Source organism: Opisthocomus hoazin, chromosome 9 (genome assembly GCF_030867145.1).
Source record: "Opisthocomus hoazin isolate bOpiHoa1 chromosome 9, bOpiHoa1.hap1, whole genome shotgun sequence".
NCBI classification, from domain to species: domain Eukaryota; kingdom Metazoa; phylum Chordata; class Aves; order Opisthocomiformes; family Opisthocomidae; genus Opisthocomus; species Opisthocomus hoazin.
Genome location: NC_134422.1, coordinates 44737178 through 44755469, shown reverse-complemented (window position 1 = coordinate 44755469; position 18292 = coordinate 44737178). Strand labels below are relative to the sequence as shown.

At 44.5% G+C, this 18292-nt stretch overlaps 1 pseudogene; it reads right to left on the bottom strand.

Moving 5' to 3' along the window:
- Positions 1–8676: 8676 nt before the first annotated feature.
- Positions 8677–8844, bottom strand: LOC142362468 (U2 spliceosomal RNA; annotated as a pseudogene).
- Between the last annotated feature and the right edge of the window lie 9448 nt (positions 8845–18292).

The window sequence follows — 18292 nt, the reverse complement described above, 5'->3', positions numbered from 1 at the left end:
CCCTTTAAAAGAAAACAGCAAAAGAACACTTCTTCCAAGCACAGCATCCAGAGGAGAAGTGCTTGGAAGAAGTCTTGGGGTCAGAGAAAGAACGGTTCAGGCTTGATGGGCCTAATTTTTCAATGAATTCTTTTATGGCCAGGGAGATAGTCAAGAGCTCTGAAGCAGCCTCAACCTATTTTACTTAGTCACAAGGAATTCTGCGAGATGGACAACTTAAAATATACACACCAGAGGAAAGCACAGTGCACAGATAAGAAGGAGAAGGACAAAATAACCAAATATCTTACAGAATCCTACAGCACAACCCTGCGGAGCAGCAATGCTAGAGCCCATTCTCCTTGGAATTTAATACTTTGGGCTTTGGTATATAAAAGGGCCCTTTGTCCTTCAGCAAGTTTCGAGGGTTATCTGAAGGACATGTTCTTCTCTGCTGTTTTTAAGAACCATATGCTAGTTACACATCATGTTTTCAGGTCTTCAGAAGAAGTGAAGATAGTCTTAGTTCAGCCTGTTCAGAGCTACCACTCAGAGGAAAGACAATGCACATCACCTAGCAATCTTCTTCATATAGGTTCCCGTCCAACAATGGACTCCTCTGTGGTTATCACTAAATGAGGCTGTCAATCAAAGCCAGTATTCTTAAGCTTTATCATTTACTCCAAATGGATTTTAACTGATCATCTGCTGTCCTTACACGTCATTCTGCTACCAACAGCGCAACCCTTCAATCCAGAGGAAGAGCAGTTCTCAGAGGACGTCAGTGTGTTAATTTCTCTTTAGTGCATCTCATTAGTGAGCTAGTTTGCCTGCCTACCTTAGAATACTTGGTCAGGGAAATAATCATAAATGTAGCCCCGTAGTTTCAAAGCACACACTAAGCCATTGAAGTAAACACAAATACGAAGAGACAAACATTTAGCAGGAAATGTACATTACTGCCAGGGTACATGGTCCTAGTGAAGTGCATTCTCTCAGCTACGTATGGAGAATTTTTTGCATATTGCTGTGGTCATTGATGTGCTGTATATACACTTGCAACAACATCCATGTACTTAGCATATCTCGACACACATATATCTTCTATAAGCCTTGGAAAAACAGATACAGAAAATTAACTATGACCTGTACTAGGTCTCCTATTTGCTCCTGTAACCCTCATTCCTTATTCTAAAAGATGAAGTCACGTACTTCTGATAGCAAAACAAGAAGAGTTCACATGACAATACTATGATGTAAGCAGCAAGGTCTGCATGTACAGACCATTTGTTAATAACCAGAAGAAGAATCAGACATTTCAGAAGCTTTCACAAGAATGACGTGGGTCCTGGGGTCGCATGGCTTATGTCCCGAGTGCTACATAATGTGCGGAGTAAGCCACGGCTGGGATGCAGGTCAGGCTCTGGTAAATCAACACCAAGTTTTTGTTGAATGTAGACAAGGATCATGATGGGCTATTTTCTTCCTATGTTACTTCCCATGTTTAGTTCATGTTACTCCTTTACAATGTTGTGGCTTATTTTCCTCCACGTCTCTGCTCAATGTCTCACCCATAACCGGATGTTTTCCTGCACAGCCCCTCATGTCCTGCAATGTAAATGAAAAGCTGCAGCAGTCACTCTGGCAAATTTTTACAGAAAAGAAGCTTCTGCCAGATTCCTGGAACCACACTGGTCAAATTACGTGACAATCCTGGAGTGAGAGGTGGATAGCTGGAAATGTCGTGTGCTCCTCAGCCCTTGGAACAGAGCTGTGGTAACTGGACCTCAGAAATCACTTACTGGTGTGATTCACTCCAATTTGAAAGCCATGCCTCTGCTGGCAGGAAGTTACAAAGCCTATTCAGCTAAGTATTGAAGTTATCTTAAGGCACTAAATACTCCTTAACAAGACCACCAGCAAGAGTCTCTGACTTACTTTCTTCAAAAATCACCAGCTAAGCAGGATTTTACAAAGCCATTCCTTCCCTGTTCAGAAATACTGGTGCAAAATACTCTTCAGTGTACCAGGGGTTCTCACGTCAGTATAGCTATCTTTCCCAATGTTTACAACAGGGTTTCAGTCTTACTGGTTCGCCATGTCCTGACTGGGCAGAAACTTCAAATCAAGTTACCCATTTATTTGCTTGACAGTACCCACAACACTTGGTAAAAGATTAAAAAAAAAAAAATCTCAGCCTTTTCCCTCCTTTTTCTTTGTACACGCAACTTTTGAAGCTACGTGCGCTGGTCTGTTTTCAGTTATTAAAAAAAAAAAAGCATGGTACACAGTACAGTATCAGCTCAAATATGCTTTATATATGTGAACATATGTGACTACATTCTTTCTCTTTAAGTAAACAGTGAGCAGCAGTATAGTCCATGACCTTTTGGAAAAAAAAGACAGTCACCACTGGAAAAAAATCAGTTAGTAGATAGCTTTATGCAACTGTGGATACAATTCACTATGTCAAAGATGGAAAACAAAGAAAAGAGTACAGCAGTCTATCAGACCCTGCTGAGGCAAACACACAAGAAATACCACACATACATATACACTCCTACAATAACCTCAGAGCCAAGCTTCTGGGAGTGAAGGTGGTAAATTCAAATTAAGGCTGAATATCTGGACAAAGTCCGTCTCTGACGCAACTCACCAGAGGCCTCTGAAGCCATCGTAGCCAACTCAGCAGAGCAGTCTGACAGCACAGACGGAAGACACTGATCTTCCGTCACCGTACCAATGGTGCCAGGCAACGGCACCCCTGCCTATGGCCAAGAGAATGCCAGCACTGAAACGAAGACATGCTTTTGAGTACCTGTCTACTGAAAAATATGTAACTATCTGTCTGTCTCGGCAAGGTATTAGAGCACCGAATAAGCAATAGCTGCAGACAGTGGCTTGAAGCCTTAAATCCAAATTTCTTTTTTGCAACAAGATTTAAATCGGAAGGTGAGATCTTTTCTCAGTTAAGTCTTTGACATATGTTCTGCTGTCTTGCCTGGACTTGTGATTTTACCCATCAAGACGAAAGAAGGTATTTGTGAAAAGTTAATTCCACCATTTTATCTCAACGCGCACCAAGAGAAAGGAGCATTATGAAGTACTTTATTATTTTTACATAAAGGGGCTTCAGAAAGATTATGTATCTTCTAGCATACCACTTGGTCTCCATATACTCCACAGCAATGTCAAACACAGGGTGGTACTTGTAATAGAGAGGTTATCTGGGCATACATCCAGTAACACCTTTTATCCAGGAGAGAACTAAGATATCCAAAAACACGTGCATGACAGATTAAGTCTGGGGACAGTTTAACTAGCATGGGAAGGCTGAACAGAGTTATCTGAATCCAGGATGCTGGCCAGACTATTCACTATTGTAGAACTTTACAGATCACTGACATTTACACATATTGTCTGATCAAAAGAGTATGAAAACTAAGCTGCCACGGCCAAGTAGGAATGTGTAAGGAAAGGCAGACTTCACACAGCCGAAATGCTGCAGAGACACTGTCACCTTGACTGCCGGTACTGGCAGCCCCACGAGGCCTCTACTTCCTATTGAGTTAGGTGCTGTACTTTCAAAGGCTCAGTAGGCAAGCAGGAAAAAGCACGAGAAGAAAACGTAAGAGAAACCAAAAGTGATTTGCCTTGAGTTAGGCATCAAATGACAGATATAGGGCGGTGGCTCTGGGCTCCCACAGTACTGTCCTCTCCAGCCCACCTTCCTGTTCTGTTGAAGTAGGCTGTTGAACTTTTCTCCCCCCTCTTCCATATGTTTCCAAAATGGAACAAACCAGACAGTCAACAAGCAAAATTCTCAAGACTCCTGAAATGAAGAAGGACACTAAGTCCTTGCCAAAGGGTCTAGCTGCCTACACAAGGAAGTTTCACATACATTGAGAACAAATATTCAAATTTCCTTTGAAACTACAGAGAAGCAAGCTTGTGTCCCATCCTGTCCTGTCCCATTCCATCTGTACTTCACTCCACACACAAAGTACATGCCAGTTTGGGGAAGCAGCACATTGAAAATCCACCCTTTGGCTTGTATTGCTCATTTACCTGCACAGAAAAATCAGGAGATTTGAATTACAGAATCACAGAATCATAGAATGGTAGGGGTTGGAAGGGACTTCTGTGGGTCATCTAGTCCAACCCTCCTGCCAAAGCAGGGTCACCAACAGCAAGCTGCACAGGACCCTGTCCAGGCGGGTCTTGAATATCTCCAGAGAAGGAGACTCCACAACCTCCCTGGGCAGCCTGTTCCAGTGTTCCGTCACCCTCAGAGGGAAGAAGTTCTTCCTCATGTTCAGACAGAACTTCCTGTGCTTCAGTTTGTGCCCATTGCCCCTTGTCCTGTCACTGGGCACCACTGAAAAGAGCTTGGCCCCATCCTCCTGACACCCACCCTTCAGATATTTGTAGGCATTTACAAGGTCCCCTCTCAGCCTTCTCTTCTTCAGGCTGAACAAGCCCAGCTCCCTCAGCCTCTCCTCGTAGGGCAGATGTTCCAGTCCCCTCACCATCTTTGTAGCCCTCCGCTGGACTCTCTCCAGTAGCTCTTCATCTTTCTTGAACTGGGGAGCCCAGAACTGGACAGAGTACTCCAGATGAGGCCTCACTAGGGCAGTGTAGACGGGAAGGAGAACCTCCCTCGACCTGCTGGCCACACTCCTCTTGATGCATCCCAGAATGCCATTGGTCTTCTTGGCAGCCAGGGCACACTGCTGGCTCATGGTTAACCTGTCGTCGACTAGGACACCCAGGTCCCTCTCCGCAGAGCTGCTCTCCAGCAGGTCCGCCCCAAGCCTGTACTGATGCTTGGGGTTGTTCCTGCCCAGGTGCAGGACCCTGCATTTGCCTTTGTTGAACCTCATCAGCTTCCTCTCTGCCCAACTTTCCAGCCTGTCCAGGTCACGCTGAATGGCAGCACAGCCTTCCGGTGTGTCTACCACACCTCCCAGTTTGGTGTCATCAGCAAACTTGCTGAGGGTACATTCTAACTCTTCATCCAGGTCGTTGATGAAGTTAAACAAGGCTGGGCCCAGTACTGACCCCTGGGGGACACGACTAGTTACAGGCCTCCAACCAGACTCAGCGCCGCGGACGACAACCCTCTGAGTTCTGCCATTCAGCCAGTTCTCAATCCACCTCACCGACCACTCATCCAGCCCACACTTCCTGAGCTTCCCTAGGAGGATATTATGGGAGACTGTGTCGAAAGCCTTGCTGAAGTCGAGGTAGACAACATCCACGGCTCTCCCTTCATCTACCCAGCCAGTCATGTCATCGTAGAAAGCTATCAGATTGGTCAGGCATGGTTTCCCCTTGGTGAATCCATGCTGACTACTCCTGATAACCTTCTTTTCTTCCACTTGCTTATTGATGACCTCCAGGATAAGCTGCTCCATCACCTTTCCCGGGATGGAGGTGAGGCTGACCGGCCTGTAGTTCCCTGGGTCCTCCTTCTTGCCCTTTTTGAAGATTGGCATGACATTGGCCTTCCTCCAGTCCTCAGGCACCTCTCCTGTCCTCCAGGACCTCTCAAAGATGATGGAGAGTGGCTCAGCAATGACATCCGCCAGCTCCCTCAGCACTCGTGGGTGCATTCCATCAGGGCCTATGGATTTGTGAACGTCCAGATCGCTTAAACGATCCCTCACACAGTCCTCCTTGACCAAGGGAAAGTCGTCCTCTCTGTAGGCTTCTTCTCTTACCTCCGGGGCCTGGGATTCCTGAGGGCCAGTCTTAGCACTGAAGGCTGAAGCAAAGAAGGCATTCAGTAGCTCTGCCTTCTCCGCATCCTCCGTCACCAGGATACCCGCCTCAATCAGCAGCGGCCCCACGTTGTCCCTAACCTTCCTTTTGCTGCTGATGTAGTTGAAGAAGCCCTTCTTGTTGTTTTTGACATCCCTTGCCAGTTTCAATTCCAGGTGGGCTTTGGCCTTCCTCATCACATCCCTGCACGCTCTGACCACATTCCTGTACTCTTCCCAAGTGGCCTGTCCCTCCTTCCACATTCCATGGACCTTTCTCTTCCACCTGATCTCCGCTAGAAGCTCCTTGTTCAACCATGCAGGTCTCCTGCTTCCTTTGCTCGATTTCTTTCTCAGGGGGATGCACTGCTCCTGAGCATGGAGGAAGTGACGTTTAAAAAGTGACCAGCACTCATGGACCCCCCTGCCTTCGAGAGCCCTGGCCCACGGGATTTCTGCCAGTAGCTCCTTGAAGAGGCCAAAGTCAGCCCTCCTGAGGTCCAGGGTTTTGATCCTGCTTATCGCCCTGCTTCCTCCATGCAGGATCCTGAACTCGAACATTTCATGGTCACTGCAGCTGAGTCTACCTCCGACCTTCACATCCTCCACCACTCCCTCCTTGTTTGTTAATACGAGGTCCAGCAGAGCGCCTTTCCTTGTTGGTTCCTCCACCACTTGCGTCAGAAAGTTATCATCGACACTCTGTAGGAACCTCCTGGATTGCGCCTGCCTAGCTGTGCGGTCTTCCCAGCTGATGTTAGGGTGGTTGAAGTCCCCCATGAGAACCAGGGCCTGTGATTGTGAGGCTGCTTGTAGCTGCCTGTAGAAGGCCTCATCAACCTCCTCCTCCTGGTCAGGTGGCCTGTAGTACACACCCACCGTAATGTCACTCGTGTGAGCCTGTCCCTTAATTCTAACCCACAAGCTTTCAACTTGTTCCTCATTTGCCCCCAGGCCAAGCTCGATGCATTCCAGTTGCTCCCTCACATACAGAGCAACTCCACCACCTCCCCTTGTTGGTCTGTCTTTCCTAAAGAGTCTGTAGCCATCCATGACAGCATGCCAGTCATGCGAGCTGTCCCACCACATTTCTGTGATGGCGACAAAGTCGTAGCCGTCCTGCTGTATAATGGCTTCCAGCTCCTCCTGTTTATTGCCCATGCTACGTGCGTTGGTATAGACACACTTGAGCTGGGCTGTCAATCTCACCCCTGACCCTGGCACGCCAAGCCTGGGCTCGTCCCTAGTGAGCTGGGCAATATCCCCTTCCCCCTTCGAACCTAGTTTAAAGCCCTCTTAATTAAGTTGACAGTCACAAAAAAGAGCTGTTGGAAATTTTACCAGGATGTGTACGTCAGCGAGGTAATACCACATCCAAAGGTTCTCATATTTTGTTGGCGATAAAAGCAACACCCCCACCCCCACCATGGGAAGTCAAATGGTTGGAGACAGTTTTCAGCCAGCTGACACTCTCGTCCAAGGAAAATGCATTGATAGGGAAAACAGCTGCTAACAGGGATTTCTGCAGTGTTCTTTGGACCAAGAACAGCGTGAACGGCCATGAGTGAAAGGGCTATCTTGGAAACAAAATCACACAGCTCTTCCCTTTCCGTTCACGCTCTCCTTGCAGATGTGGGTCATCGGCTTCAAGACCCTCAGTTCAGGTGACTGCGCTGCAGGCACCAGCTCGCGGGATGGCTCCAGGGCACACAGCCGCTGCGGCGGGAGGCAGGCATCGGTGGCAAGGCCTGGCTCTGCTCTTCCAGGGGAGGGGAATGGTTTTGCTGCTGCCTTGCAAGGGCCTGGACTTCATGTCTGACAGTTACTTAGGTTTGGGAGAGATGTTAATTCTATCAGCAGGCTCTGCCAAGAAGCTAGGTGGGTGACAGTGGTCAGCACGAGCCCAGAGAGGGTAGAGTATTCCAACTGTCACATGAGTTTTTTAATAACATTTCACTCTGTAAACAATCCAGATCTATGGCAGCAATAAACACACATAGAATTTTCCTCCTCGTATACAATCTCACTCAGATGCCTCAATGTTGCTATTTTAAGGAGCTGGTATACAAATTCTCCACAATTCAGGTGAGAAAATTTGGAAGACTAACATACCAAAAAAAAAAAAAAAAAAAAAAAAAAAAAGAGAGAGAGATGAAAACGAAACCTACAAACATTCCAGAAAACAAGTAAGTAAATAGAAACCTGACATCTGCTAAAAATTGTCACTCACAGCTGCTAATTTTGACTTTGGCAGGAATTCCATTTCCAGCACTATTTTTCTGTATCCGAACCATCTTGCTCATCTCTGAAGCCAAGTAACTCTCTCATTTCAGTCAACAGTGCTGCTTGATGCGGGGGGCATTGGCTCTGCTGCGCTTTTAGGCTCCTCTCCGGGTACCAGGCACCCCAGGCTGCAGCTCCTGCCTCTGGGTGTGCCCGCAGCATAGGGCCCACGGGTGGCTCCTGGCTCTCGTACCCCTGGACCGCTTCTTGCCCAGGGCCGCAGGTAGGTGTATGAACGAGCAGCTCCGCTGCAAGCCATCCTTGTGACCGCAGCCTTCCCAGCACCGCCTGGCAGGTCCGGAATTGTTTCAAAGGCAGCTCCCACAGACACCTCATACAATTCACCTTCAAGCTTGCTCCTATCAGCCTCTAAAACCCAGTCGTACATGCGCACTGCAGCTCAGCAATCTGCTGAGGTCCAGAGAGAAAGCTAGCAAAAAATACTGTCCTTGGTTACCACATGTCTCTAGCTTCTCAAAGAGATGAAGAGTCTGTTAAGATGACTACTATATTCCATCAAGAGCTTACCACAAGGATAACATTGTTGGTTTAGGAAATCCCTAAGCTGCAAACTGCTGGAGGCTGGGGGAATATACAGGGAAGTCGTATTTTCACCGCCTTGTTCTCCTACTGCACTCTGCTGTGATAGAGTGATGGGTCACCAAGGGGGTTTGGTGCAGGGGGAAGACAGTGCAAGCCCACAGGCCATAGCCCAGCTCCACAGAGCCATTTAATAGCAAGTCCTCACAGCAAAGACCTATCAGATATTAAACAGACAAGAACAGACATGACAATCTCAGCCAAAAGGCTGAGAAGAATAATAGGCTGGATCAACATTTGGTAAGACCCAGCACAGACACAAAAACTCTTCTTCGCTTCAAGGCCTTTGGACCCTTCCTGTTAGAGAGGCTAGTAGGAGACCAGGTGGTATCTTCTGCTCTGTTTGCAGTGTGTGTGACTGTTTCCTGTTGAAGCTTTGCTGTCTCAAAGCAGTTCTGGGTCTGGAACTGCAGTAGGCAAACTTTATCTGGCGAGCTAAAACCCATCCAAGCTCTCTTGCCGAGCAGCCAGTGTCAGCTGCAGTTGTCCATCCTGTCTTGGCTGCCTATTCTTGCAGCGTATCATCGCAGCGAGACGAACAGCCATGCCTATTGCTTCTTGCCCGCACTCAATGAACAAATTACTCTGTAACTTTCATAAATTACTCAAATGTAACTTAGGTTTGCTAGATGACTTTCATGATCTGTCAGTTTCTTCCCTACCAGCATTTCGTAAGGTAAAATTCACCCTGCCTTTCTAGTTATTTACTTGACTTTTACAAGAGAAACACTTTACACATGTGCAAGCTGGCTGACACTCTTTCTAAAAAAACCACTAACCCCTCAGCCTAGGCAGATATCTGATATCTCCATTCATGTAGATTTTCTATGAACTGTGAATAGGGGGCAAGGCGTTTGACTCTCTGCACCTTTTCAGTTGTGTTTTGGATCACTTTGAGCAGAAGCCCTTAGCAATAGAAATGTGTTAGATATTAAAAGCTAAAATGTAAATCAATGAAGCCTCCAAATAAGTTACAAGCATGTTAAATACAGTGCTGTTAACTCAAAAGGTCAGAGTCTGATTTTGTGAAAGTTTGCTCAATGCTATAGGAACTGCATATGGAAACGCTGCTATGTGCCTTTAACTTCCAGGCACAGAAATCCTTTCTGTCCCGTGTAGCTGACACACCTTAAAACACAGTGGAAGAAATACCATAAAAGCAAAATAAATAACAAATCCATCAACTGGCATTTGCCAGAAGGTAATCTACATACTGAAAAAAAACAGTGAATTACACACTGTAGATAGGACCACGTTAGCAATCACTGAAATCCAGCACAGGAACACAAACCGCCTCTCTGGTTTGCTAGCCATCAGACCATACTTTCAAAACTGTCAACCGCCAGACTTCTAAGTAGGTAAAGATGCATGTAGTACACATGGGAATTTTAAAAAAACACAAACTAGCTTAACTCCCATGGCAGTCAACAGAGAGTAAGCACTATATGGGATTTTCAAATACAGTGACGGATTTACCTGCCGTTTCTAAGTGCCTGTATATCTTTCAAACTTAACTAAATGCCCTTGTGAAAACAACCCAAAGTCGCTTCTGAAGGACTAACTGTGAACTATGTTTTAGTTACAGCGCACTGTGAAAACTGAAGTTAGTCACCACAGGAACCAACGACAACTGCTTCATAGTGGGATCTGTACAAGTTATGGTGCCGACCTGTCCCCTGAACCAGACCCTTAGCTGATGTAAGCCAGCACCCATCAGACCTTTCCAAGGTCTGGCTTTCTATGCTTAAATTTAAAAGAATAGAACCCACAAGGCATAAAATTTGGAATCCATATCCTAAAATCAATTTTATGTAATGTTAGGCTTGAGGGATCCACATTCCTCTGAAGGAGAAAGCGGAATCTCATGTTCCTTTCAGTGTCCAGCTAGCAGCATCTTCTGCTGCAAACTAACCTTCAAGATTGATACTACCTGAGCACTTCGGTTTGAACTGATTTGTAAACTGGAGAGTATTGTCCACATGCTTAAAATGGCATGTGCATACATGTTAAAAAAAAATGCAAGGAGAAAATGGCAAGCTGCTATTTTGTGATGGATTTATCAGTTCCTTGTTTAAGCATATTTCTATGCGTTTCTTAGCAGAAAGCATAGTGGGCGGGGGGTGGAGTTGCTCACATACAAGCATATATGCAAGTATTCCCTATATAGGAGATGCCAGTCACTGGTCATGCAGCCAGTATCTTTGTAGAAATGAAGAGGAACTTCAAGAGATGTATTTCTTCCTCTCCCTCTCCCACTCCCACCCTAAACTGAACTCCCTTAAGCCCTCATTGTACAGCTACTACATGCAGCATAAATAAAACATCCCAGGTTCCTGAATTAAACATAGAATTTAAAGCTCATCCTGAATCTGAAACTTCCTCGCATGGAAAAAACGCTGGAGGCTTACACAATGTCCAGCCCTGCTTCATGGCGCAGACACTGAATGTTTCTCTGGGTGACGCTAGCACGAGGTCAGCACACCCTCCACCTCATCCAACCAAGCCTTTTCCCTGGTTTCACTGAAGCTCAGTTCCTGCTTGCATGAGCGGGAATTCTTTATAACTATTGATAGGAGCAAGCTCTGTATTACAATAGCACCTACGAGGTCATACTGTGCCAGCTGCTATACACGGAACGAGTAGGAAGGAAACAGCTTTGCCTGGAAGAATGTATGATCCTTACAGAACAACCAAACCAGCAAATCTAGGAAAATTACCAGCCTTTTGAACAGATGTACCTGAGGCACAGAAATATCAAGCAAAAGTTGACCAAAATCACATAGGAAGGCTCATGAAATCCAGAAACAGCTATTCCCTGGCAAGAACACTCAGATCACAAAGGCGCAAGCTGAGCAATTACTTTCACTGCCTGCCTGTTTTGAAAATGCCCTGATATATTCACCTCGGGTACAGCCCCAAAAGGTGCTGCTCTGTTTGCCCAGACAGCAGTCTTTCACTAATTAAGATTAGACAAAGTTTCAGTGCCAGTTTAGAAATTAAAGCAATTCTGGAAAGAAGTAAATAAATGAAGTCACCGCCATCACCCTGTTATACACTTTGAAACATATTTTTTTAAAAATAATGATTTACCAAAACCAGTAATTTAACACAAATATCCTCTCTGCAGTCCAGCTTCGCCAATTGATCCAGGTCCTCTTCGGCTGCATGCAACAGGGGCCACCTCCTTCATTCACAGACATCCCAGCTGCTCGTCTTTCACGAGCCACAGGGAAGCTAAGCTGAAGTGACCACATGTTCAGTCAGAAAGCAGGACATTTTCTGACTATGTTTTATTTTTAAGATCACAAAATAACTACAACTTCTTTCTTTTTAAGCACGCCGCTATTACAAGATTGAGTCAGCAGGACCATGTGCATATTTTTCAGAGAGCATTTTTTTTTCCGGTGACTTCATGTCTGAATGAACCCATCATGAAACACGGAAGTGTCATTAACATTCACCCCAAGCAGAAGAGCAACTTTGGGAGTGTCCACACACATTTGCTTCACTCCGGCCATGGCTCACTACCTTGAATACTCATTCCACCAGACAGTTTGGTCTTGGTAAACATCAGACAAGTTTTCCTGGCTCCTGTGCTTATTGAACTGAAGGAACATTTTGCTGACAAGCGTGTAGCTGGTGTATTTCAGAACCCCAGAAAGCATTCATGGGCTATCTTTGAAAAAGTCTCTTTCATACAAGACCACAAACCAGGTCAGCACAGTAAGGAACAGAACTTTGGACTCTACAGAGCCTTTCAATAAACCACAAAAATGTTTTGAAGATGGAAAAAGTGAATCCCCAAGAAATTCCCGAAGGAGGAAGGTAGCAATGCAGCCCAGAAGGTGATTTGCAATGAATTTCTCCTTCCTACCGATACCTGACGTATACCTTACCTAAATAGCAACCGCTGCGTCTTTCTAAACAAGAATGTACAACGGAGAGACATTTTTGTGAAGACAGGTTTAATTTGTCTGTTTTTCACACAGGCCAAGCTAATTTTTTTCCCATCCAACTGCAGCCAGAGATCTCTTCTGCATCGAGTGCAGATCCTCTTAGATGCTTCCCAGCGCTCTCCCCCAAATGTCAATGGCATGCAAATGAATTCCACACGCAAATGAGCAGCTCAGTGAACAGTGATGAAAGTGCCCTGCTATTGCAGTTCTGCAAGTCAAGAAAAACAAGGCAGCCTCACTACACATATGTTACCTTTTGTCTAAAACCTTTGTTATTTAGTGGCCAGATTCAGAAAAATGCACCCATCTTAGATTGTATCCTAGTCCGCGAGCTGACTTATTGGAAACCCACGATTGATTGCTTCTTTTGGTGGCAAGTAAAGGTGCAAAAATCCAGTTCCTAAAGCCAATAAAATGCTGTTGTACGGGTACTGATGATTCTGTTTCTTCTCCCTGTGTAAAAGTCCGGATAAACTTTGTATGAGTTTGTATCAGGGCACTGGAACGAGGAATCCTCCTCTCCCCTGCTTGCTAAGCAGCTGAGTACTCCTACTGCCAGTAATCTCCACAGCCTTCTCCTACGGATCCACACTCATAGGCCAGGAAAGGTCCACCTCATTTCCCCACTTATCTTTCTATGTCAGAGATCTGCACCACGGAAGATCAGTCACAGTCCACATATAAAGCAGTTCATGACAAAGCTTTAAACACTTTGCGATGTATTGTATTATAAACTAACACTTTGTTGTTTAGTTGCACGAAGAAGGAAGAAGAGCAATCTCAGATGCTATCCTGCTTAGCAGTTTTAACTTCCACTGGATAAGGGTGAGAGGACAGATCCATAATTTTTTAAAGGAAGCTACTATCAACCCCAAACTATGAAAATTTCCAAATATGAAACCACTTTGCCTAAGAGTTTTAAAAAATACTGGCAAATTTGTAGCGAGATCCTATTCCAGAAATTTTACAGATGTTCCTCTGCAACAAGTACACGTTGTACTTTAACGTAGTGGTTTTGCATCTCTCAGCAGTTTAATTATATAGCTTCTCAGAACTCATTTTGCTAGCTGCTCATTTCACTAAGTTGTACCACAGTACACTGCAAAAATTCAGATACCTTGTGAAAGTCCATGCAACAAAAAAAATTTCCTCCTGTCATTAAATCCTTGCAGGAAGCAGCAACTTACTGGGTGACCTGTTAAACACATCCTGTGCTCTAACAGTTCCCCACTGGTTTCAAAAGGGTGTCAGATGCATCAAACAAACCAACAGTTCTCACAACCGGAAACTAAACAGCCCCTAAAACTGAATCACTTTGGCCATAATAAAATCATTCAACTCTAGTGTTATCAGTGCCGGCACTTTTAACTACTCAGTTAAGTCCGAGCAATTAACCACTATATCATTCATTCCAAAGAACAATTTGCAAGGGCAAAATTTGCTTTTCCATCTGAATCTACAATAGTTGCTAAAACTTTACTAATTCTTAGATGCTAATGTCACCTGTTTAAAATAACCAACATTTGCTAGGTGACAAAGACAACAGAGTTCATTGTGCTGCTACAGAACTGGGACACAAACTTAGTATTAAGGCGATCTCAGGCAGTTTCAGCTGTCATTAACTTCAAGAACAACAATTCCTGTCTTAAAAGACATTTGTATGCAAAAGTCATGCTGAAGTCTCACAAGTCACTGGACCTCAGCCCATCCTTCTCACGAAAATTCATAAAAATTACACAGCATATTCCAATGCTATACTAAGAACTGGGAACACGCAGATTAAAATTTTGGTTCAAACAGCAGTCTGATATAATTTTTGCATTAGTAAGATGTCATGGTCCCAGGATGCACCTACGTAATACTATTCCAGCAAAAGCAAATATTCAGGCTGATGAGATTCAATTTCACGAAATCCCGAGCCATCATTGCCAAGGACTTCCAGGAAATGTCGGTATTGATTTCAGAATAAGTGAGTTTATGGATCAAAAAGCTTTTGATTCCTTTACCCAATTCTTTTGTAAAGGTTAAAGGTTAATTTCAGCCCAAGCACAAATCCACTGCACCCACATTATCTAGCAAGAGTACCATATCAGGGGCAGACTTACTAGAGAAGATTTGTGAAGGCTGTCCCTTCCTTCTCAGCTCCTGTCAATTGAGGCACATACTCCTAAGGCATTTGGGAGACACACTACAGTGACAATACACAGCTCTTTTGTGTTTGCATCCACATCGCAGCTCCATCAACCAATGTAGTGATACTGGGGAAGCTGTCTGCTGGAGGGAACCCTGCGGTAGTGGCCCTGCCGCAGCTACACAGATATCCAGTTCCTTTCCTCCCCAAAGAGAGAGTCTGTGTGTATCCACTGTCAACAGATTCACCCATCTCCAGTCCCATCAGGAGCGGAGCACTCCCCTCGTCAAAGGAATTGCCCAACTGCTAGTCATGGCTGCTTCATCTGTGCACTCAAGAGGGAGGCACCAACCACAACGGTTTCAGAGACAAGTCTGAAGCATGCCAGTGTGCCAGGGTACGTCAAAGCATTCAGCTCCATGCAGCAGAGTGCAGGAGCAAAGCCTCTCCCCCCTGGGTGCGTGCAGAGCCCTGCTGAGGACAGACTGCTGACACTGCACATCAGCGAGGTAAACACACTGCAGAGCAAGACTGTAAGCACTGCATGACCTTGGAAGAGCCTGGGATCCCGGGGGAGGTGCACCTCAGGAGCACCTCTCCCACAGAGCCCACAGTGGGATATATCTGGAACTCTAAGTACAACCTCCAGCAAAGACATTATAATACGTATCTTATTTACAGCTGCCAGGAATGTGCTCGTATCTCTGAAATCTCATGGGTCTGTTCTTCCGTCAGCCTTGCAGAATGGCTAGGAGCACTTTCCTAAATTACTAGAAAACCAGTAGGAGCAAAGCCAAACTAAAAGAGGTGTTTGATACAGACTGCTGGTTAATCGTTTGCCCATTAAATGAAACATGTAAACAAAGCTTCACAGCAGAGGTGTTTGTTAGAGAGCATTTATCAGCTCTGACGTTTGTCATCTGAAACGTTCTTTTATTTTTCCAAATTGTATCTTGATGCTGATTTTGTTACTTTCAGCTCCAACAATATGATCTTGCAGTATAAAGCAGTCACAGTGGTTATGCAAGAAAAGGAAATTAAGAGCGGGCTCAAAGGCAGGTATATGTCTGTTATAAACTTTGTCAGAAACATGCTTGTCCTGACAGATGCGGTGAGTTGAATGGTAATTACATATCGAGCTGAGATAATCGCTTGGTAAGCCTGTGTAAAGTGGTCTGGTGACCTCACCCACACGTAGCCTTAACAAACAAGTTCCTTTCTATTACTACCCTGTAGACTGGAACTGATGGAGGAGTTGGACTCACTGTGGTTACTGTACTTTGGTGTATCTCTATAAATTCAATGCCTGACTTTCACCAGCAATCCTGCTTTTTCCTGCCACTTAAAGACCTATACTTCTTGACTTTTGGAACAGAGCATTTAAATAGAGATAAACGTTTAGACATAATGGTCATGACTACTGACAAATGTTTTATTTTTTTTTAATTCAGTGGCTGAACTGCAAATGCGTGTATGAGTGAGGAAAACATCTAGCAGTGATCTATCAAGAGAATAGCTTAAAGAAATCCCACCAAATAGTCAGGATCAAATAAATAAGTTCTAGTTCATGAAAGATGAGCTTAAAAACACATAGTTGTCACTGACGCAAAAAGTTGGAATGTGCTCTGTAAAATACTAACTATACAGTTCAACTTAAAATTCTTCAGCCCACCCCAGCAAAGACTGCAAGGTAAGGTCCTTTTTGCTTACAGTGCTGACTGTGCCAGCATGACAGATGTTTCCTGTCCTGTTGGCTCTGCTAGTGCTTCACTCAATTTCTATGTGTCCAAGTGTGGGCTAACCAATAGGTTTTCAGCCTTCTCATTCGTGCTATTGCCTCTGTATTGGGCCAGCACAGATACCTCCAAATTGGCTCAGAGCATTAACATTCCAGATTCTTCATCTTCTGCACAAAACTCATGCATCATGGGTTTTTTTTTTCTGTGAGTTTGCAGAGATGGTTTGAAAAGGTTTTTCTGTTTGACATATCATGCTTGTATCAAGACCTCCACACTTTCAAATCTCCAATACTTGCTTCAATTTTTCCTATTTTGCACTTCCATTTTCCAAATATGCTTTCGGAATTGTCACCAGGAGAGAGGATTGAGGAAAAAAAAAAAAACATAACGAAGTGCTGAGCTCACTTTACCATATGTGAATTTGCAACTAGAAGCCAAGGCATTTTTTTTGTATCATCTAATCTATTGCAGAAGACGCCAGAAAATAGAGGAGCCAAGGACTTAGTAGGTAGTGGGCCAACATGTGAGCACTGAAGGCCTATTTCAGCTGTCAGCAACAGCATTGGAAAGACTGCATCAGGGCCTAAGTTTTTTAAATCTGAAACCGAGAGGGTCTTGCCACAAGAAGAAAAATCTGGTTCATGCTACAACATAATCAACTATTCCAACCCTAACAGTAACCTTTTTTAATTACTCCCAATGTGAACTGCCTCTTGAGACAAAGACCTTTGGTGCCCATAGACAAATGTTGTGGTAAACAGTGTCTTTAAAAGCATGGTATACATAGCACTCTGTCTGTGTTTATCCATCAGATCACACAACAGATTTAACATGACCATGGGCATTCTAAATGACTTGGATGGGTCTTATAATTTTGGGGGAAACAGAGCTTGGATACCCCTTTCAACACAGATTTTAAAAAAAAGTATTGCTGAATGAAGAGCTGTAATGTTATTCTCTTTGAATAAGGTGACAGACAATCACAGAGCAATGGCACCAACCAGTAAGTAAAATCATGCACATGTACATGTTTGCAGGATGCAGGCCTTACGGTACATCTAGAAAAATACATAACAGATTCTCATATGGCAAAAATTGGTGTAGCTCTATCAGAAGAGCTCATAAGCTGTTCCTTTATGGTGTCGACTCTCTCTCGAGGTAAAGTTACTGCCATTTAAGATCAGTTGCAAGGATATGAAATGAATCAATCAGCTTTGATTTTATGTTTTTGGCAATTTAGGGGTATATGACAAGGTTGCAGCCTACTACAGTAAATAATTAAAATGAGTAAAGGGACTGCACTGTGGTTATGAATACATGACGTGTCTATTAGAGCTATACCCACCTGCTGAAATAAGGGAATGTTTTTGCTCAGTTGAATAGGGGAACTGGAAGGCAACAAGCAGAAAGGCAGGTAATACCTTAATATGTAACAACCCAGTAAACACCAAAAAGAGTAGCTCAGCCACCGTCTGTGAGTTATGCGCTGTAAAACCTGCATTTCACAAAGCAAAAGCCTAGAGATGAAAAATCACGCTGAACCTACTGAAAGGTCTTGTTGGAAAGACAGACAGTTAAGCTGTTGGCAAATGTTCCCGAGGAAGACCCTAAAGGATTATCTGCCCTCAGCCAGAGGCTGGGTTAGGTACCTCAGGCCTGCATGGATCAGACCACGAGATCCACCCGTGGAGGACACACACAGAGGAGAACAGCCTACATGACACGTGGGATAAGTACTCTGTTCCTCTCATGCTGAGAAAGCCTCAGCTGGAATCTCCTGCTTGGTTTTTTCATCTTTTTTCCTCTACTTTCCATTTCTTTGCTTCATCTATACACCTAACT